The sequence below is a fragment of the Rhinoderma darwinii genome, chromosome 5 (assembly GCF_050947455.1).
Source record: "Rhinoderma darwinii isolate aRhiDar2 chromosome 5, aRhiDar2.hap1, whole genome shotgun sequence".
Taxonomy (NCBI): domain Eukaryota; kingdom Metazoa; phylum Chordata; class Amphibia; order Anura; family Rhinodermatidae; genus Rhinoderma; species Rhinoderma darwinii.
Genome location: NC_134691.1, coordinates 58,635,435 through 58,654,708, shown reverse-complemented (window position 1 = coordinate 58,654,708; position 19,274 = coordinate 58,635,435). Strand labels below are relative to the sequence as shown.

Sequence of the window (19,274 nt, the reverse complement as noted above, 5' to 3'; positions counted from 1 at the left end):
TTTACAAGTGTAGTCATACATCTATTTGTTTTTTGTTTTGAATGTTTTTTTTAAATGTATTTTATTTTTCAGGTTTAGCTTCACTTTAAGAGATATAAAAGTGAAGAAAATGGAAAGGGGCTAGTGTTGAGCCCTGGAAAGAGGCGTGCTGTGAAGTAGAAGAGCAGTGAGTGAGAGGCCTGTCTCTGCCTACGGCCACACCACCCTGAATGTGCCCGATCTCGTCTGATCTCGGAAGCTAAGCAGGGTCAGGCCTGGTTAGTACTTGGATGGGAGACCGCCTGGGAATACCAGGTGCTGTAGGCTTTTTGCTTTTCCTCACTGCAACAAGCAATGGTCGCTGTCCTCAATGCCTTTTTCCCATTGACTTTTTCAACTGCACACTTGCTTCTTTTCCTGAGCTTTCTCTTTTGCGCTTTTGAATGCTCGCAAAATCCCTGTCCTCCTTATCAGCATGGTGGCCACCACCAGCATTACTGCTTTTAAAACAAGGCTGAATTTCAATAGTAACAGCGCCCCTTGCAGGACTGGGGGCACTCAGTGTTAACCTGCAGGCTGACTGACATCGTCACGAAAGCAGCACACGTTTGCAGACAACGCAGCGTAGGAAAGGGAAGCGCGCTGAAAGCCGCTTCCAATCACTCACCACCACCAGCTCACCTCCTTCCCTAATTGTTTCCCGTACACCTGGCTCCATCCCACCTTCCTGGCCGAGCTTGCTCTCTCTTTCACACCCTCATTCCATTGTTAGCCTGTCGAAAAGCCTGCACTGAGGCTTTTTAAAAGACACCCGCTGCTCAGCACTGCTGTGGCAGCTGTTTCATTAGTCAACAACACCTGTCGGCTGTATTCCCCCTGCCAGCCCTTGCGGTCGTCGCATTGGTCCTTCGGAAACAGCCGCCCCCTGTTGGGCCGGAGTGGTGCTATGCCGGTATCCATGGACTGAAAGTTTCTAGGCGTGCTGCGTTTTTCCATGCCCGGCTGGCAATGGCAACCGACGCTCGTCAAAGGGATGGAGGGCTCATGTGTGCGCACCCTGAGCTCCTAATGGCGTCTGCCACTGTGCCGCAGGTGAGCGTTACCTGCTGGCGAGTCTTTGGTGCACGCACCAATTTGGCCACGTGCCGGCCAGGGCCAGGCTGACTGGGCTTTGAACAAATGAGGGTGGTGGAGAAGAGGTCAGCTGCGTCTACCGGCCACACCACCCTGAATACGCCCGATCTCGTCCGATCTCGGAAGCAAAGCGGGGTCGGGCTCGGACAGTACTTGGATGGGAGACCTCCTGGGAATACCGGGTGCTGTAGACTGTATTTTTTTTCTCGGCTGTATCTTCCTGTTTTTGTCATTTCCATCCTTCCAGGATCTCCGGCTCTGGGCCCAGTGGCTGCCAACGGCCATACCACTAGGCGACCGCACCGGCCTACTATCTAGCTGCGTGCCCCAGCTAAAAGGCCTCACTGCCCCTGTAGCCTGACACATGTAAATGATAGAGTTAAAAGAGACCAGGCTTTCAGCAGATGCCCAGGGGATGGCTTGAGCCGACGGTCGGCCAACAGAAGTAATTTCTCTCTCTGCAGAGAAGTTTGTGCAACTGACCCTTTCAGTTGGTCAGCGCATGCAGCCCACTAGGTGACTCGAGTGTGAGGAAGGAGGAAAGGGGCTGACTTCCTGCTTTGGCCTTGAAAAACGACAGGCAGGAGACTTTGGCATGTGGGTGCCATGGGGCTGGCCAGGTGTGCCGCCTAGGTGTGCCACGCTGCTGACAGTTAATCGAGCGAAAAATCAAGCCAAAGGATAGAAGAAATAGGCCCAGTGTTCAGCACTGGCAAGAGCCAGACTGGAAAGTAGAAGAGCAGTGAATGAGAGGCCTGTCTCCGCCTACGGCCACACCACCCTGAATGCGCCCGATCTCGTCTGATCTTGGAAGCTAAGCAGGGTCAGGCCTGGTTAGTACTTGGATGGGAGACCGCCTGGGAATACCAGGTGCTGTAGGCTTTTTGCTTTTCCTCGCTGCAACAAGCAATGGTCGCTGTCCTCAATGTCTTTTTCCCATTGACTTTTTTAGCCGCACACTTACCGCTTTTCATTTGCTTTCTCTCACTTGCCCTTTTCAATTCTTGCTTTTTATACAACCAATATTTCATCCATCACATTTGGGCCCAGAGGTTGCTACCCAGCTTTCCCAAAATGCAAAATGACTGACCTGCCTAGTCATGCACTGATAAATGCCCACCTCTCATATGGCAGCATAATTAGTCCCATTTGCAAGTCCTGAGCCTGGGAAAGCTGGGGCGTGAAGAGCCCTGCCTAGTTTGCCAGTGATCAATCCTCCACACTGCAGCATAGCTGGGCACATTTGCCTTCAGAGTCCTGGGAAAGCAGCTGGCTAACGTGCCACGCCAAGCTGTAATAGCGATCTGCTAAAAGCCATTTCTACTCACATCAATCCCCCCAAATTGTGGCACAACTGGGCCGATTTGCCTTTCAGGAGCCTGGCAAAGCTGGGTAACTTGCACAATGCAAGGGTACGTTCACGAGGTGCATTTTCTCTGGCTTTTTGCTGCGTTTGTGTCAAAAGGGCAGAATATATATGTTTTTCCACAGTTGCAAGACAAAACGCTGCAAACAAGTATGTAGCCGCCCACAGTAGCCCAAGGTAAAGTAAAAGAAAACAGCAAACATATAAAAGTCACCCATTGCAGGTGCAATCGTTGCCTTGGAGCTGCCCTGTTTCAGGTCCTTCAGCATTGGCCAGCTTACACACTCCATTGGAGTGAATGGAGACTAAGCCCCGCCCCCTTGGCCCAAAAAGAACGTCTCAGCAGTGAGGCCATGCTGGTGCACACTGCTCATAGCAGCAGGTCTCCAGCCGCACATGGAGGAGGCTGAGAGGAAGGAAAGGACTCCCTCTTGGTCTGCTAGATGTCAGGCAAACTGCTTGTTTCTGCAGCAGACTCATTTCTAGGGGACCTTTTTACAAGTGTAGTCATACATCTATTTGTTTTTTGTTTTGAATGTTTTTTTTAAATGTATTTTATTTTTCAGGTTTAGCTTCACTTTAAGGGATATAAAAGTGAAGAAGATGGAAAGGGGCTAGTGTTGAGCCCTGGAAAGAGGCGTGCTGTGAAGTAGAAGAGCAGTGAGTGAGAGGCCTGTCTCTGCCTACGGCCACACCACCCTGAATGCGCCCGATCTCGTCTGATCTTGGAAGCTAAGCAGGGTCAGGCCTGGTTAGTACTTGGATGGGAGACCGCCTGGGAATACCAGGTGCTGTAGGCTTTTTGCTTTTCCTCACTGCAACAAGCAATGGTCGCTGTCCTCAATGCCTTTTTCCCATTGACTTTTTCAACTGCACACTTGCTTCTTTTCCTGAGCTTTCTCTTTTGCGCTTTTGAATGCTCGCAAAATCCCTGTCCTCCTTATCAGCATGGTGGCCACCACCAGCATTACTGCTTTTAATACGAGGCTGAATTTCAATAGTAACAGCGCCCCTTGCAGGACTGGGGGCACTCAGTGTTAACCTGCAGGCTGACTGACAGCGTCACGAATGCAGCACACGTTTGCAGACAACGCAGCGTAGGAAAGGGAAGCGCGCTGAAAGCCGCTTCCAATCATTCACCACCACCAGCTCACCTCCTTCCCTAATTGTTTCCCGTACACCTGGCTCCATCCCACCTTCCTGGCCGAGCTTGCTCTCTCTTTCACACCCTCATTCCATTGTTAGCCTGTCGAAAAGCCTGCACTGAGGCTTTTTAAAAGACACCCGCTGCTCAGCACTGCTGTGGCAGCTGTTTCATTAGTCAACAACACCTGTCGGCTGTATTCCCCCTGCCAGCCCTTGCGGTCGTCGCATTGGTCCTTCGGAAACAGCCGCCCCCTGTTGGGCCGGAGTGGTGCTATGCCGGTATCCATGGACTGAAAGTTTCTAGGCGTGCTGCGTTTTTCCATGCCCGGCTGGCAATGGCAACCGACGCTCGTCAAAGGGATGGAGGGCTCATGTGTGCGCACCCTGAGCTCCTAATGGCGTCTGCCACTGTGCCGCAGGTGAGCGTTACCTGCTGGCGAGTCTTTGGTGCACGCACCAATTTGGCCACGTGCCGGCCAGGGCCAGGCTGACTGGGCTTTGAACAAATGAGGGTGGTGGAGAAGAGGTCAGCTGCGTCTACCGGCCACACCACCCTGAATACGCCCGATCTCGTCCGATCTCGGAAGCAAAGCGGGGTCGGGCTCGGACAGTACTTGGATGGGAGACCTCCTGGGAATACCGGGTGCTGTAGACTGTATTTTTTTTCTCGGCTGTATCTTCCTGTTTTTGTCATTTCCATCCTTCCAGGATCTCCGGCTCTGGGCCCAGTGGCTGCCAACGGCCATACCACTAGGCGACCGCACCGGCCTACTATCTAGCTGCGTGCCCCAGCTAAAAGGCCTCACTGCCCCTGTAGCCTGACACATGTAAATGATAGAGTTAAAAGAGACCAGGCTTTCAGCAGATGCCCAGGGGATGGCTTGAGCCGACGGTCGGCCAACAGAAGTAATTTCTCTCTCTGCAGAGAAGTTTGTGCAACTGACCCTTTCAGTTGGTCAGCGCATGCAGCCCACTAGGTGACTCGAGTGTGAGGAAGGAGGAAAGGGGCTGACTTCCTGCTTTGGCCTTGAAAAACGACAGACAGGAGACTTTGGCATGTGGGTGCCATGGGGCTGGCCAGGTGTGCCGCCTAGGTGTGCCACGCTGCTGACAGTTAATCGAGCGAAAAATCAAGCCAAAGGATAGAAGAAATAGGCCCAGTGTTCAGCACTGGCAAGAGCCAGACTGGAAAGTAGAAGAGGAGTGAATGAGAGGCCTGTCTCCGCCTACGGCCACACCACCCTGAATGCGCCCGATCTCGTCTGATCTTGGAAGCTAAGCAGGGTCAGGCCTGGTTAGTACTTGGATGGGAGACCGCCTGGGAATACCAGGTGCTGTAGGCTTTTTGCTTTTCCTCGCTGCAACAAGCAATGGTCGCTGTCCTCAATGTCTTTTTCCCATTGACTTTTTTAGCCGCACACTTACCGCTTTTCATTTGCTTTCTCTCACTTGCCCTTTTCAATTCTTGCTTTTTATACAACCAATATTTCATCCATCACATTTGGGCCCAGAGGTTGCTACCCAGCTTTCCCAAAATGCAAAATGACTGACCTGCCTAGTCATGCACTGATAAATGCCCACCTCTCATATGGCAGCATAATTAGTCCCATTTGCAAGTCCTGAGCCTGGGAAAGCTGGGGCGTGAAGAGCCCTGCCTAGTTTGCCAGTGATCAATCCTCCACACTGCAGCATAGCTGGGCACATTTGCCTTCAGAGTCCTGGGAAAGCAGCTGGCTAACGTGCCACGCCAAGCTGTAATAGCGATCTGCTAAAAGCCATTTCTACTCACATCAATCCCCCCAAATTGTGGCACAACTGGGCCGATTTGCCTTTCAGGAGCCTGGCAAAGCTGGGTAACTTGCACAATGCAAGGGTACGTTCACGAGGTGCATTTTCTCTGGCTTTTTGCTGCGTTTGTGTCAAAAGGGCAGAATATATATGTTTTTCCACAGTTGCAAGACAAAACGCTGCAAACAAGTATGTAGCCGCCCACAGTAGCCCAAGGTAAAGTAAAAGAAAACAGCAAACATATAAAAGTCACCCATTGCAGGTGCAATCGTTGCCTTGGAGCTGCCCTGTTTCAGGTCCTTCAGCATTGGCCAGCTTACACACTCCATTGGAGTGAATGGAGACTAAGCCCCGCCCCCTTGGCCCAAAAAGAACGTCTCAGCAGTGAGGCCATGCTGGTGCACACTGCTCATAGCAGCAGGTCTCCAGCCGCACATGGAGGAGGCTGAGAGGAAGGAAAGGACTCCCTCTTGGTCTGCTAGATGTCAGGCAAACTGCTTGTTTCTGCAGCAGACTCATTTCTAGGGGACCTTTTTACAAGTGTAGTCATACATCTATTTGTTTTTTGTTTTGAATGTTTTTTTTAAATGTATTTTATTTTTCAGGTTTAGCTTCACTTTAAGAGATATAAAAGTGAAGAAAATGGAAAGGGGCTAGTGTTGAGCCCTGGAAAGAGGCGTGCTGTGAAGTAGAAGAGCAGTGAGTGAGAGGCCTGTCTCTGCCTACGGCCACACCACCCTGAATGTGCCCGATCTCGTCTGATCTCGGAAGCTAAGCAGGGTCAGGCCTGGTTAGTACTTGGATGGGAGACCGCCTGGGAATACCAGGTGCTGTAGGCTTTTTGCTTTTCCTCACTGCAACAAGCAATGGTCGCTGTCCTCAATGCCTTTTTCCCATTGACTTTTTCAACTGCACACTTGCTTCTTTTCCTGAGCTTTCTCTTTTGCGCTTTTGAATGCTCGCAAAATCCCTGTCCTCCTTATCAGCATGGTGGCCACCACCAGCATTACTGCTTTTAAAACAAGGCTGAATTTCAATAGTAACAGCGCCCCTTGCAGGACTGGGGGCACTCAGTGTTAACCTGCAGGCTGACTGACATCGTCACGAAAGCAGCACACGTTTGCAGACAACGCAGCGTAGGAAAGGGAAGCGCGCTGAAAGCCGCTTCCAATCACTCACCACCACCAGCTCACCTCCTTCCCTAATTGTTTCCCGTACACCTGGCTCCATCCCACCTTCCTGGCCGAGCTTGCTCTCTCTTTCACACCCTCATTCCATTGTTAGCCTGTCGAAAAGCCTGCACTGAGGCTTTTTAAAAGACACCCGCTGCTCAGCACTGCTGTGGCAGCTGTTTCATTAGTCAACAACACCTGTCGGCTGTATTCCCCCTGCCAGCCCTTGCGGTCGTCGCATTGGTCCTTCGGAAACAGCCGCCCCCTGTTGGGCCGGAGTGGTGCTATGCCGGTATCCATGGACTGAAAGTTTCTAGGCGTGCTGCGTTTTTCCATGCCCGGCTGGCAATGGCAACCGACGCTCGTCAAAGGGATGGAGGGCTCATGTGTGCGCACCCTGAGCTCCTAATGGCGTCTGCCACTGTGCCGCAGGTGAGCGTTACCTGCTGGCGAGTCTTTGGTGCACGCACCAATTTGGCCACGTGCCGGCCAGGGCCAGGCTGACTGGGCTTTGAACAAATGAGGGTGGTGGAGAAGAGGTCAGCTGCGTCTACCGGCCACACCACCCTGAATACGCCCGATCTCGTCCGATCTCGGAAGCAAAGCGGGGTCGGGCTCGGACAGTACTTGGATGGGAGACCTCCTGGGAATACCGGGTGCTGTAGACTGTATTTTTTTTCTCGGCTGTATCTTCCTGTTTTTGTCATTTCCATCCTTCCAGGATCTCCGGCTCTGGGCCCAGTGGCTGCCAACGGCCATACCACTAGGCGACCGCACCGGCCTACTATCTAGCTGCGTGCCCCAGCTAAAAGGCCTCACTGCCCCTGTAGCCTGACACATGTAAATGATAGAGTTAAAAGAGACCAGGCTTTCAGCAGATGCCCAGGGGATGGCTTGAGCCGACGGTCGGCCAACAGAAGTAATTTCTCTCTCTGCAGAGAAGTTTGTGCAACTGACCCTTTCAGTTGGTCAGCGCATGCAGCCCACTAGGTGACTCGAGTGTGAGGAAGGAGGAAAGGGGCTGACTTCCTGCTTTGGCCTTGAAAAACGACAGGCAGGAGACTTTGGCATGTGGGTGCCATGGGGCTGGCCAGGTGTGCCGCCTAGGTGTGCCACGCTGCTGACAGTTAATCGAGCGAAAAATCAAGCCAAAGGATAGAAGAAATAGGCCCAGTGTTCAGCACTGGCAAGAGCCAGACTGGAAAGTAGAAGAGCAGTGAATGAGAGGCCTGTCTCCGCCTACGGCCACACCACCCTGAATGCGCCCGATCTCGTCTGATCTTGGAAGCTAAGCAGGGTCAGGCCTGGTTAGTACTTGGATGGGAGACCGCCTGGGAATACCAGGTGCTGTAGGCTTTTTGCTTTTCCTCGCTGCAACAAGCAATGGTCGCTGTCCTCAATGTCTTTTTCCCATTGACTTTTTTAGCCGCACACTTACCGCTTTTCATTTGCTTTCTCTCACTTGCCCTTTTCAATTCTTGCTTTTTATACAACCAATATTTCATCCATCACATTTGGGCCCAGAGGTTGCTACCCAGCTTTCCCAAAATGCAAAATGACTGACCTGCCTAGTCATGCACTGATAAATGCCCACCTCTCATATGGCAGCATAATTAGTCCCATTTGCAAGTCCTGAGCCTGGGAAAGCTGGGGCGTGAAGAGCCCTGCCTAGTTTGCCAGTGATCAATCCTCCACACTGCAGCATAGCTGGGCACATTTGCCTTCAGAGTCCTGGGAAAGCAGCTGGCTAACGTGCCACGCCAAGCTGTAATAGCGATCTGCTAAAAGCCATTTCTACTCACATCAATCCCCCCAAATTGTGGCACAACTGGGCCGATTTGCCTTTCAGGAGCCTGGCAAAGCTGGGTAACTTGCACAATGCAAGGGTACGTTCACGAGGTGCATTTTCTCTGGCTTTTTGCTGCGTTTGTGTCAAAAGGGCAGAATATATATGTTTTTCCACAGTTGCAAGACAAAACGCTGCAAACAAGTATGTAGCCGCCCACAGTAGCCCAAGGTAAAGTAAAAGAAAACAGCAAACATATAAAAGTCACCCATTGCAGGTGCAATCGTTGCCTTGGAGCTGCCCTGTTTCAGGTCCTTCAGCATTGGCCAGCTTACACACTCCATTGGAGTGAATGGAGACTAAGCCCCGCCCCCTTGGCCCAAAAAGAACGTCTCAGCAGTGAGGCCATGCTGGTGCACACTGCTCATAGCAGCAGGTCTCCAGCCGCACATGGAGGAGGCTGAGAGGAAGGAAAGGACTCCCTCTTGGTCTGCTAGATGTCAGGCAAACTGCTTGTTTCTGCAGCAGACTCATTTCTAGGGGACCTTTTTACAAGTGTAGTCATACATCTATTTGTTTTTTGTTTTGAATGTTTTTTTTAAATGTATTTTATTTTTCAGGTTTAGCTTCACTTTAAGGGATATAAAAGTGAAGAAGATGGAAAGGGGCTAGTGTTGAGCCCTGGAAAGAGGCGTGCTGTGAAGTAGAAGAGCAGTGAGTGAGAGGCCTGTCTCTGCCTACGGCCACACCACCCTGAATGCGCCCGATCTCGTCTGATCTTGGAAGCTAAGCAGGGTCAGGCCTGGTTAGTACTTGGATGGGAGACCGCCTGGGAATACCAGGTGCTGTAGGCTTTTTGCTTTTCCTCACTGCAACAAGCAATGGTCGCTGTCCTCAATGCCTTTTTCCCATTGACTTTTTCAACTGCACACTTGCTTCTTTTCCTGAGCTTTCTCTTTTGCGCTTTTGAATGCTCGCAAAATCCCTGTCCTCCTTATCAGCATGGTGGCCACCACCAGCATTACTGCTTTTAATACGAGGCTGAATTTCAATAGTAACAGCGCCCCTTGCAGGACTGGGGGCACTCAGTGTTAACCTGCAGGCTGACTGACAGCGTCACGAATGCAGCACACGTTTGCAGACAACGCAGCGTAGGAAAGGGAAGCGCGCTGAAAGCCGCTTCCAATCATTCACCACCACCAGCTCACCTCCTTCCCTAATTGTTTCCCGTACACCTGGCTCCATCCCACCTTCCTGGCCGAGCTTGCTCTCTCTTTCACACCCTCATTCCATTGTTAGCCTGTCGAAAAGCCTGCACTGAGGCTTTTTAAAAGACACCCGCTGCTCAGCACTGCTGTGGCAGCTGTTTCATTAGTCAACAACACCTGTCGGCTGTATTCCCCCTGCCAGCCCTTGCGGTCGTCGCATTGGTCCTTCGGAAACAGCCGCCCCCTGTTGGGCCGGAGTGGTGCTATGCCGGTATCCATGGACTGAAAGTTTCTAGGCGTGCTGCGTTTTTCCATGCCCGGCTGGCAATGGCAACCGACGCTCGTCAAAGGGATGGAGGGCTCATGTGTGCGCACCCTGAGCTCCTAATGGCGTCTGCCACTGTGCCGCAGGTGAGCGTTACCTGCTGGCGAGTCTTTGGTGCACGCACCAATTTGGCCACGTGCCGGCCAGGGCCAGGCTGACTGGGCTTTGAACAAATGAGGGTGGTGGAGAAGAGGTCAGCTGCGTCTACCGGCCACACCACCCTGAATACGCCCGATCTCGTCCGATCTCGGAAGCAAAGCGGGGTCGGGCTCGGACAGTACTTGGATGGGAGACCTCCTGGGAATACCGGGTGCTGTAGACTGTATTTTTTTTCTCGGCTGTATCTTCCTGTTTTTGTCATTTCCATCCTTCCAGGATCTCCGGCTCTGGGCCCAGTGGCTGCCAACGGCCATACCACTAGGCGACCGCACCGGCCTACTATCTAGCTGCGTGCCCCAGCTAAAAGGCCTCACTGCCCCTGTAGCCTGACACATGTAAATGATAGAGTTAAAAGAGACCAGGCTTTCAGCAGATGCCCAGGGGATGGCTTGAGCCGACGGTCGGCCAACAGAAGTAATTTCTCTCTCTGCAGAGAAGTTTGTGCAACTGACCCTTTCAGTTGGTCAGCGCATGCAGCCCACTAGGTGACTCGAGTGTGAGGAAGGAGGAAAGGGGCTGACTTCCTGCTTTGGCCTTGAAAAACGACAGGCAGGAGACTTTGGCATGTGGGTGCCATGGGGCTGGCCAGGTGTGCCGCCTAGGTGTGCCACGCTGCTGACAGTTAATCGAGCGAAAAATCAAGCCAAAGGATAGAAGAAATAGGCCCAGTGTTCAGCACTGGCAAGAGCCAGACTGGAAAGTAGAAGAGGAGTGAATGAGAGGCCTGTCTCCGCCTACGGCCACACCACCCTGAATGCGCCCGATCTCGTCTGATCTTGGAAGCTAAGCAGGGTCAGGCCTGGTTAGTACTTGGATGGGAGACCGCCTGGGAATACCAGGTGCTGTAGGCTTTTTGCTTTTCCTCGCTGCAACAAGCAATGGTCGCTGTCCTCAATGTCTTTTTCCCATTGACTTTTTTAGCCGCACACTTACCGCTTTTCATTTGCTTTCTCTCACTTGCCCTTTTCAATTCTTGCTTTTTATACAACCAATATTTCATCCATCACATTTGGGCCCAGAGGTTGCTACCCAGCTTTCCCAAAATGCAAAATGACTGACCTGCCTAGTCATGCACTGATAAATGCCCACCTCTCATATGGCAGCATAATTAGTCCCATTTGCAAGTCCTGAGCCTGGGAAAGCTGGGGCGTGAAGAGCCCTGCCTAGTTTGCCAGTGATCAATCCTCCACACTGCAGCATAGCTGGGCACATTTGCCTTCAGAGTCCTGGGAAAGCAGCTGGCTAACGTGCCACGCCAAGCTGTAATAGCGATCTGCTAAAAGCCATTTCTACTCACATCAATCCCCCCAAATTGTGGCACAACTGGGCCGATTTGCCTTTCAGGAGCCTGGCAAAGCTGGGTAACTTGCACAATGCAAGGGTACGTTCACGAGGTGCATTTTCTCTGGCTTTTTGCTGCGTTTGTGTCAAAAGGGCAGAATATATATGTTTTTCCACAGTTGCAAGACAAAACGCTGCAAACAAGTATGTAGCCGCCCACAGTAGCCCAAGGTAAAGTAAAAGAAAACAGCAAACATATAAAAGTCACCCATTGCAGGTGCAATCGTTGCCTTGGAGCTGCCCTGTTTCAGGTCCTTCAGCATTGGCCAGCTTACACACTCCATTGGAGTGAATGGAGACTAAGCCCCGCCCCCTTGGCCCAAAAAGAACGTCTCAGCAGTGAGGCCATGCTGGTGCACACTGCTCATAGCAGCAGGTCTCCAGCCGCACATGGAGGAGGCTGAGAGGAAGGAAAGGACTCCCTCTTGGTCTGCTAGATGTCAGGCAAACTGCTTGTTTCTGCAGCAGACTCATTTCTAGGGGACCTTTTTACAAGTGTAGTCATACATCTATTTGTTTTTTGTTTTGAATGTTTTTTTTAAATGTATTTTATTTTTCAGGTTTAGCTTCACTTTAAGAGATATAAAAGTGAAGAAAATGGAAAGGGGCTAGTGTTGAGCCCTGGAAAGAGGCGTGCTGTGAAGTAGAAGAGCAGTGAGTGAGAGGCCTTTCTCTGCCTACGGCCACACCACCCTGAATGCGCCCGATCTCGTCTGATCTCGGAAGCTAAGCAGCGTCAGGCCTGGTTAGTACTTGGATGGGAGACCGCCTGGGAATACCAGGTGCTGTAGGCTTTTTGCTTTTCCTCACTGCAACAAGCAATGGTCGCTGTCCTCAATGCCTTTTTCCCATTGACTTTTTCAACTGCACACTTGCTTCTTTTCCTGAGCTTTCTCTTTTGCGCTTTTGAATGCTCGCAAAATCCCTGTCCTCCTTATCAGCATGGTGGCCACCACCAGCATTACTGCTTTTAATACGAGGCTGAATTTCAATAGTAACAGCGCCCCTTGCAGGACTGGGGGCACTCAGTGTTAACCTGCAGGCTGACTGACAGCGTCACGAATGCAGCACACGTTTGCAGACAACGCAGCGTAGGAAAGGGAAGCGCGCTGAAAGCCGCTTCCAATCATTCACCACCACCAGCTCACCTCCTTCCCTAATTGTTTCCCGTACACCTGGCTCCATCCCACCTTCCTGGCCGAGCTTGCTCTCTCTTTCACACCCTCATTCCATTGTTAGCCTGTCGAAAAGCCTGCACTGAGGCTTTTTAAAAGACACCCGCTGCTCATCACTGCTGTGGCAGCTGTTTCATTAGTCAACAACACCTGTCGGCTGTATTCCCTCTGCCAGCCCTTGCGGTCGTCGCATTGGTCCTTCGGAAACAGCCGCCCCCTGTTGGGCCGGAGTGGTGCTATGCCGGTATCCATGGACTGAAAGTTTCTAGGCGTGCTGCGTTTTTCCATGCCCGGCTGGCAATGGCAACCGACGCTCGTCAAAGGGATGGAGGGCTCATGTGTGCGCACCCTGAGCTCCTAATGGCGTCTGCCACTGTGCCGCAGGTGAGCGTTACCTGCTGGCGAGTCTTTGGTGCACGCACCAATTTGGCCACGTGCCGGCCAGGGCCAGGCTGACTGGGCTTTGAACAAATGAGGGTGGTGGAGAAGAGGTCAGCTGCGTCTACCGGCCACACCACCCTGAATACGCCCGATCTCGTCCGATCTCGGAAGCAAAGCGGGGTCGGGCTCGGACAGTACTTGGATGGGAGACCTCCTGGGAATACCGGGTGCTGTAGACTGTATTTTTTTTCTCGGCTGTATCTTCCTGTTTTTGTCATTTCCATCCTTCCAGGATCTCCGGCTCTGGGCCCAGTGGCTGCCAACGGCCATACCACTAGGCGACCGCACCGGCCTACTATCTAGCTGCGTGCCCCAGCTAAAAGGCCTCACTGCCCCTGTAGCCTGACACATGTAAATGATAGAGTTAAAAGAGACCAGGCTTTCAGCAGATGCCCAGGGGATGGCTTGAGCCGACGGTCGGCCAACAGAAGTAATTTCTCTCTCTGCAGAGAAGTTTGTGCAACTGACCCTTTCAGTTGGTCAGCGCATGCAGCCCACTAGGTGACTCGAGTGTGAGGAAGGAGGAAAGGGGCTGACTTCCTGCTTTGGCCTTGAAAAACGACAGGCAGGAGACTTTGGCATGTGGGTGCCATGGGGCTGGCCAGGTGTGCCGCCTAGGTGTGCCACGCTGCTGACAGTTAATCGAGCGAAAAATCAAGCCAAAGGATAGAAGAAATAGGCCCAGTGTTCAGCACTGGCAAGAGCCAGACTGGAAAGTAGAAGAGGAGTGAATGAGAGGCCTGTCTCCGCCTACGGCCACACCACCCTGAATGCGCCCGATCTCGTCTGATCTTGGAAGCTAAGCAGGGTCAGGCCTGGTTAGTACTTGGATGGGAGACCGCCTGGGAATACCAGGTGCTGTAGGCTTTTTGCTTTTCCTCGCTGCAACAAGCAATGGTCGCTGTCCTCAATGTCTTTTTCCCATTGACTTTTTTAGCCGCACACTTACCGCTTTTCATTTGCTTTCTCTCACTTGCCCTTTTCAATTCTTGCTTTTTATACAACCAATATTTCATCCATCACATTTGGGCCCAGAGGTTGCTACCCAGCTTTCCCAAAATGCAAAATGACTGACCTGCCTAGTCATGCACTGATAAATGCCCACCTCTCATATGGCAGCATAATTAGTCCCATTTGCAAGTCCTGAGCCTGGGAAAGCTGGGGCGTGAAGAGCCCTGCCTAGTTTGCCAGTGATCAATCCTCCACACTGCAGCATAGCTGGGCACATTTGCCTTCAGAGTCCTGGGAAAGCAGCTGGCTAACGTGCCACGCCAAGCTGTAATAGCGATCTGCTAAAAGCCATTTCTACTCACATCAATCCCCCCAAATTGTGGCACAACTGGGCCGATTTGCCTTTCAGGAGCCTGGCAAAGCTGGGTAACTTGCACAATGCAAGGGTACGTTCACGAGGTGCATTTTCTCTGGCTTTTTGCTGCGTTTGTGTCAAAAGGGCAGAATATATATGTTTTTCCACAGTTGCAAGACAAAACGCTGCAAACAAGTATGTAGCCGCCCACAGTAGCCCAAGGTAAAGTAAAAGAAAACAGCAAACATATAAAAGTCACCCATTGCAGGTGCAATCGTTGCCTTGGAGCTGCCCTGTTTCAGGTCCTTCAGCATTGGCCAGCTTACACACTCCATTGGAGTGAATGGAGACTAAGCCCCGCCCCCTTGGCCCAAAAAGAACGTCTCAGCAGTGAGGCCATGCTGGTGCACACTGCTCATAGCAGCAGGTCTCCAGCCGCACATGGAGGAGGCTGAGAGGAAGGAAAGGACTCCCTCTTGGTCTGCTAGATGTCAGGCAAACTGCTTGTTTCTGCAGCAGACTCATTTCTAGGGGACCTTTTTACAAGTGTAGTCATACATCTATTTGTTTTTTGTTTTGAATGTTTTTTTTAAATGTATTTTATTTTTCAGGTTTAGCTTCACTTTAAGAGATATAAAAGTGAAGAAAATGGAAAGGGGCTAGTGTTGAGCCCTGGAAAGAGGCGTGCTGTGAAGTAGAAGAGCAGTGAGTGAGAGGCCTGTCTCTGCCTACGGCCACACCACCCTGAATGTGCCCGATCTCGTCTGATCTCGGAAGCTAAGCAGGGTCAGGCCTGGTTAGTACTTGGATGGGAGACCGCCTGGGAATACCAGGTGCTGTAGGCTTTTTGCTTTTCCTCACTGCAACAAGCAATGGTCGCTGTCCTCAATGCCTTTTTCCCATTGACTTTTTCAACTGCACACTTGCTTCTTTTCCTGAGCTTTCTCTTTTGCGCTTTTGAATGCTCGCAAAATCCCTGTCCTCCTTATCAGCATGGTGGCCACCACCAGCATTACTGCTTTTAAAACAAGGCTGAATTTCAATAGTAACAGCGCCCCTTGCAGGACTGGGGGCACTCAGTGTTAACCTGCAGGCTGACTGACATCGTCACGAAAGCAGCACACGTTTGCAGACAACGCAGCGTAGGAAAGGGAAGCGCGCTGAAAGCCGCTTCCAATCACTCACCACCACCAGCTCACCTCCTTCCCTAATTGTTTCCCGTACACCTGGCTCCATCCCACCTTCCTGGCCGAGCTTGCTCTCTCTTTCACACCCTCATTCCATTGTTAGCCTGTCGAAAAGCCTGCACTGAGGCTTTTTAAAAGACACCCGCTGCTCAGCACTGCTGTGGCAGCTGTTTCATTAGTCAACAACACCTGTCGGCTGTATTCCCCCTGCCAGCCCTTGCGGTCGTCGCATTGGTCCTTCGGAAACAGCCGCCCCCTGTTGGGCCGGAGTGGTGCTATGCCGGTATCCATGGACTGAAAGTTTCTAGGCGTGCTGCGTTTTTCCATGCCCGGCTGGCAATGGCAACCGACGCTCGTCAAAGGGATGGAGGGCTCATGTGTGCGCACCCTGAGCTCCTAATGGCGTCTGCCACTGTGCCGCAGGTGAGCGTTACCTGCTGGCGAGTCTTTGGTGCACGCACCAATTTGGCCACGTGCCGGCCAGGGCCAGGCTGACTGGGCTTTGAACAAATGAGGGTGGTGGAGAAGAGGTCAGCTGCGTCTACCGGCCACACCACCCTGAATACGCCCGATCTCGTCCGATCTCGGAAGCAAAGCGGGGTCGGGCTCGGACAGTACTTGGATGGGAGACCTCCTGGGAATACCGGGTGCTGTAGACTGTATTTTTTTTCTCGGCTGTATCTTCCTGTTTTTGTCATTTCCATCCTTCCAGGATCTCCGGCTCTGGGCCCAGTGGCTGCCAACGGCCATACCACTAGGCGACCGCACCGGCCTACTATCTAGCTGCGTGCCCCAGCTAAAAGGCCTCACTGCCCCTGTAGCCTGACACATGTAAATGATAGAGTTAAAAGAGACCAGGCTTTCAGCAGATGCCCAGGGGATGGCTTGAGCCGACGGTCGGCCAACAGAAGTAATTTCTCTCTCTGCAGAGAAGTTTGTGCAACTGACCCTTTCAGTTGGTCAGCGCATGCAGCCCACTAGGTGACTCGAGTGTGAGGAAGGAGGAAAGGGGCTGACTTCCTGCTTTGGCCTTGAAAAACGACAGGCAGGAGACTTTGGCATGTGGGTGCCATGGGGCTGGCCAGGTGTGCCGCCTAGGTGTGCCACGCTGCTGACAGTTAATCGAGCGAAAAATCAAGCCAAAGGATAGAAGAAATAGGCCCAGTGTTCAGCACTGGCAAGAGCCAGACTGGAAAGTAGAAGAGCAGTGAATGAGAGGCCTGTCTCCGCCTACGGCCACACCACCCTGAATGCGCCCGATCTCGTCTGATCTTGGAAGCTAAGCAGGGTCAGGCCTGGTTAGTACTTGGATGGGAGACCGCCTGGGAATACCAGGTGCTGTAGGCTTTTTGCTTTTCCTCGCTGCAACAAGCAATGGTCGCTGTCCTCAATGTCTTTTTCCCATTGACTTTTTTAGCCGCACACTTACCGCTTTTCATTTGCTTTCTCTCACTTGCCCTTTTCAATTCTTGCTTTTTATACAACCAATATTTCATCCATCACATTTGGGCCCAGAGGTTGCTACCCAGCTTTCCCAAAATGCAAAATGACTGACCTGCCTAGTCATGCACTGATAAATGCCCACCTCTCATATGGCAGCATAATTAGTCCCATTTGCAAGTCCTGAGCCTGGGAAAGCTGGGGCGTGAAGAGCCCTGCCTAGTTTGCCAGTGATCAATCCTCCACACTGCAGCATAGCTGGGCACATTTGCCTTCAGAGTCCTGGGAAAGCAGCTGGCTAACGTGCCACGCCAAGCTGTAATAGCGATCTGCTAAAAGCCATTTCTACTCACATCAATCCCCCCAAATTGTGGCACAACTGGGCCGATTTGCCTTTCAGGAGCCTGGCAAAGCTGGGTAACTTGCACAATGCAAGGGTACGTTCACGAGGTGCATTTTCTCTGGCTTTTTGCTGCGTTTGTGTCAAAAGGGCAGAATATATATGTTTTTCCACAGTTGCAAGACAAAACGCTGCAAACAAGTATGTAGCCGCCCACAGTAGCCCAAGGTAAAGTAAAAGAAAACAGCAAACATATAAAAGTCACCCATTGCAGGTGCAATCGTTGCCTTGGAGCTGCCCTGTTTCAGGTCCTTCAGCATTGGCCAGCTTACACACTCCATTGGAGTGAATGGAGACTAAGCCCCGCCCCCTTGGCCCAAAAAGAACGTCTCAGCAGTGAGGCCATGCTGGTGCACACTGCTCATAGCAGCAGGTCTCCAGCCGCACATGGAGGAGGCTGAGAGGAAGGAAAGGACTCCCTCTTGGTCTGCTAGATGTCAGGCAAACTGCTTGTTTCTGCAGCAGACTCATTTCTAGGGGACCTTTTTACAAGTGTAGTCATACATCTATTTGTTTTTTGTTTTGAATGTTTTTTTTAAATGTATTTTATTTTTCAGGTTTAGCTTCACTTTAAGGGATATAAAAGTGAAGAAGATGGAAAGGGGCTAGTGTTGAGCCCTGGAAAGAGGCGTGCTGTGAAGTAGAAGAGCAGTGAGTGAGAGGCCTGTCTCTGCCTACGGCCACACCACCCTGAATGCGCCCGATCTCGTCTGATCTTGGAAGCTAAGCAGGGTCAGGCCTGGTTAGTACTTGGATGGGAGACCGCCTGGGAATACCAGGTGCTGTAGGCTTTTTGCTTTTCCTCACTGCAACAAGCAATGGTCGCTGTCCTCAATGCCTTTTTCCCATTGACTTTTTCAACTGCACACTTGCTTCTTTTCCTGAGCTTTCTCTTTTGCGCTTTTGAATGCTCGCAAAATCCCTGTCCTCCTTATCAGCATGGTGGCCACCACCAGCATTACTGCTTTTAATACGAGGCTGAATTTCAATAGTAACAGCGCCCCTTGCAGGACTGGGGGCACTCAGTGTTAACCTGCAGGCTGACTGACAGCGTCACGAATGCAGCACACGTTTGCAGACAACGCAGCGTAGGAAAGGGAAGCGCGCTGAAAGCCGCTTCCAATCATTCACCACCACCAGCTCACCTCCTTCCCTAATTGTTTCCCGTACACCTGGCTCCATCCCACCTTCCTGGCCGAGCTTGCTCTCTCTTTCACACCCTCATTCCATTGTTAGCCTGTCGAAAAGCCTGCACTGAGGCTTTTTAAAAGACACCCGCTGCTCAGCACTGCTGTGGCAGCTGTTTCATTAGTCAACAACACCTGTCGGCTGTATTCCCCCTGCCAGCCCTTGCGGTCGTCGCATTGGTCCTTCGGAAACAGCCGCCCCCTGTTGGGCCGGAGTGGTGCTATGCCGGTATCCATGGACTGAAAGTTTCTAGGCGTGCTGCGTTTTTCCATGCCCGGCTGGCAATGGCAACCGACGCTCGTCAAAGGGATGGAGGGCTCATGTGTGCGCACCCTGAGCTCCTAATGGCGTCTGCCACTGTGCCGCAGGTGAGCGTTACCTGCTGGCGAGTCTTTGGTGCACGCACCAATTTGGCCACGTGCCGGCCAGGGCCAGGCTGACTGGGCTTTGAACAAATGAGGGTGGTGGAGAAGAGGTCAGCTGCGTCTACCGGCCACACCACCCTGAATACGCCCGATCTCGTCCGATCTCGGAAGCAAAGCGGGGTCGGGCTCGGACAGTACTTGGATGGGAGACCTCCTGGGAATACCGGGTGCTGTAGACTGTATTTTTTTTCTCGGCTGTATCTTCCTGTTTTTGTCATTTCCATCCTTCCAGGATCTCCGGCTCTGGGCCCAGTGGCTGCCAACGGCCATACCACTAGGCGACCGCACCGGCCTACTATCTAGCTGCG

At 51.9% G+C, this 19,274-nt stretch overlaps 20 non-coding genes across 20 annotated transcripts; all 20 read left to right on the top strand.

Moving 5' to 3' along the window:
- The first annotated feature begins 187 nt into the window (after positions 1–187).
- LOC142654240 (5S ribosomal RNA) lies at positions 188–306 on the top strand. Its single transcript, XR_012848948.1, has one exon. It is a non-coding gene; the product is annotated as a 5S ribosomal RNA (ribosomal RNA).
- Positions 307–1,187: 881 nt separating this feature from the next.
- On the top strand, positions 1,188–1,307 carry LOC142654956 (5S ribosomal RNA). Its single transcript, XR_012849285.1, has one exon. It is a non-coding gene; the product is annotated as a 5S ribosomal RNA (ribosomal RNA).
- A 569-nt stretch (positions 1,308–1,876) lies between these two features.
- Positions 1,877–1,995, top strand: LOC142654729 (5S ribosomal RNA). The gene has a single exon (XR_012849091.1). It is a non-coding gene; the product is annotated as a 5S ribosomal RNA (ribosomal RNA).
- Positions 1,996–3,160: 1,165 nt separating this feature from the next.
- Positions 3,161–3,279, top strand: LOC142654717 (5S ribosomal RNA). The gene has a single exon (XR_012849089.1). It is a non-coding gene; the product is annotated as a 5S ribosomal RNA (ribosomal RNA).
- Positions 3,280–4,160: 881 nt separating this feature from the next.
- Positions 4,161–4,280, top strand: LOC142654955 (5S ribosomal RNA). The gene has a single exon (XR_012849284.1). It is a non-coding gene; the product is annotated as a 5S ribosomal RNA (ribosomal RNA).
- A 569-nt stretch (positions 4,281–4,849) lies between these two features.
- Positions 4,850–4,968, top strand: LOC142654706 (5S ribosomal RNA). Its single transcript, XR_012849088.1, has one exon. It is a non-coding gene; the product is annotated as a 5S ribosomal RNA (ribosomal RNA).
- A 1,165-nt stretch (positions 4,969–6,133) lies between these two features.
- On the top strand, positions 6,134–6,252 carry LOC142654228 (5S ribosomal RNA). The gene has a single exon (XR_012848941.1). It is a non-coding gene; the product is annotated as a 5S ribosomal RNA (ribosomal RNA).
- Positions 6,253–7,133: 881 nt separating this feature from the next.
- On the top strand, positions 7,134–7,253 carry LOC142654954 (5S ribosomal RNA). Its single transcript, XR_012849283.1, has one exon. It is a non-coding gene; the product is annotated as a 5S ribosomal RNA (ribosomal RNA).
- A 569-nt stretch (positions 7,254–7,822) lies between these two features.
- Positions 7,823–7,941, top strand: LOC142654695 (5S ribosomal RNA). Its single transcript, XR_012849087.1, has one exon. It is a non-coding gene; the product is annotated as a 5S ribosomal RNA (ribosomal RNA).
- Positions 7,942–9,106: 1,165 nt separating this feature from the next.
- Positions 9,107–9,225, top strand: LOC142654684 (5S ribosomal RNA). Its single transcript, XR_012849086.1, has one exon. It is a non-coding gene; the product is annotated as a 5S ribosomal RNA (ribosomal RNA).
- Positions 9,226–10,106: 881 nt separating this feature from the next.
- Positions 10,107–10,226, top strand: LOC142654953 (5S ribosomal RNA). Its single transcript, XR_012849282.1, has one exon. It is a non-coding gene; the product is annotated as a 5S ribosomal RNA (ribosomal RNA).
- A 569-nt stretch (positions 10,227–10,795) lies between these two features.
- Positions 10,796–10,914, top strand: LOC142654671 (5S ribosomal RNA). The gene has a single exon (XR_012849084.1). It is a non-coding gene; the product is annotated as a 5S ribosomal RNA (ribosomal RNA).
- Positions 10,915–12,079: 1,165 nt separating this feature from the next.
- On the top strand, positions 12,080–12,198 carry LOC142654867 (5S ribosomal RNA). The gene has a single exon (XR_012849201.1). It is a non-coding gene; the product is annotated as a 5S ribosomal RNA (ribosomal RNA).
- Positions 12,199–13,079: 881 nt separating this feature from the next.
- On the top strand, positions 13,080–13,199 carry LOC142654952 (5S ribosomal RNA). Its single transcript, XR_012849281.1, has one exon. It is a non-coding gene; the product is annotated as a 5S ribosomal RNA (ribosomal RNA).
- A 569-nt stretch (positions 13,200–13,768) lies between these two features.
- LOC142654660 (5S ribosomal RNA) lies at positions 13,769–13,887 on the top strand. The gene has a single exon (XR_012849083.1). It is a non-coding gene; the product is annotated as a 5S ribosomal RNA (ribosomal RNA).
- A 1,165-nt stretch (positions 13,888–15,052) lies between these two features.
- Positions 15,053–15,171, top strand: LOC142654216 (5S ribosomal RNA). The gene has a single exon (XR_012848931.1). It is a non-coding gene; the product is annotated as a 5S ribosomal RNA (ribosomal RNA).
- Positions 15,172–16,052: 881 nt separating this feature from the next.
- On the top strand, positions 16,053–16,172 carry LOC142654951 (5S ribosomal RNA). The gene has a single exon (XR_012849280.1). It is a non-coding gene; the product is annotated as a 5S ribosomal RNA (ribosomal RNA).
- A 569-nt stretch (positions 16,173–16,741) lies between these two features.
- On the top strand, positions 16,742–16,860 carry LOC142654648 (5S ribosomal RNA). The gene has a single exon (XR_012849082.1). It is a non-coding gene; the product is annotated as a 5S ribosomal RNA (ribosomal RNA).
- A 1,165-nt stretch (positions 16,861–18,025) lies between these two features.
- LOC142654637 (5S ribosomal RNA) lies at positions 18,026–18,144 on the top strand. Its single transcript, XR_012849081.1, has one exon. It is a non-coding gene; the product is annotated as a 5S ribosomal RNA (ribosomal RNA).
- Positions 18,145–19,025: 881 nt separating this feature from the next.
- LOC142654950 (5S ribosomal RNA) lies at positions 19,026–19,145 on the top strand. Its single transcript, XR_012849279.1, has one exon. It is a non-coding gene; the product is annotated as a 5S ribosomal RNA (ribosomal RNA).
- Positions 19,146–19,274: the final 129 nt, after the last annotated feature.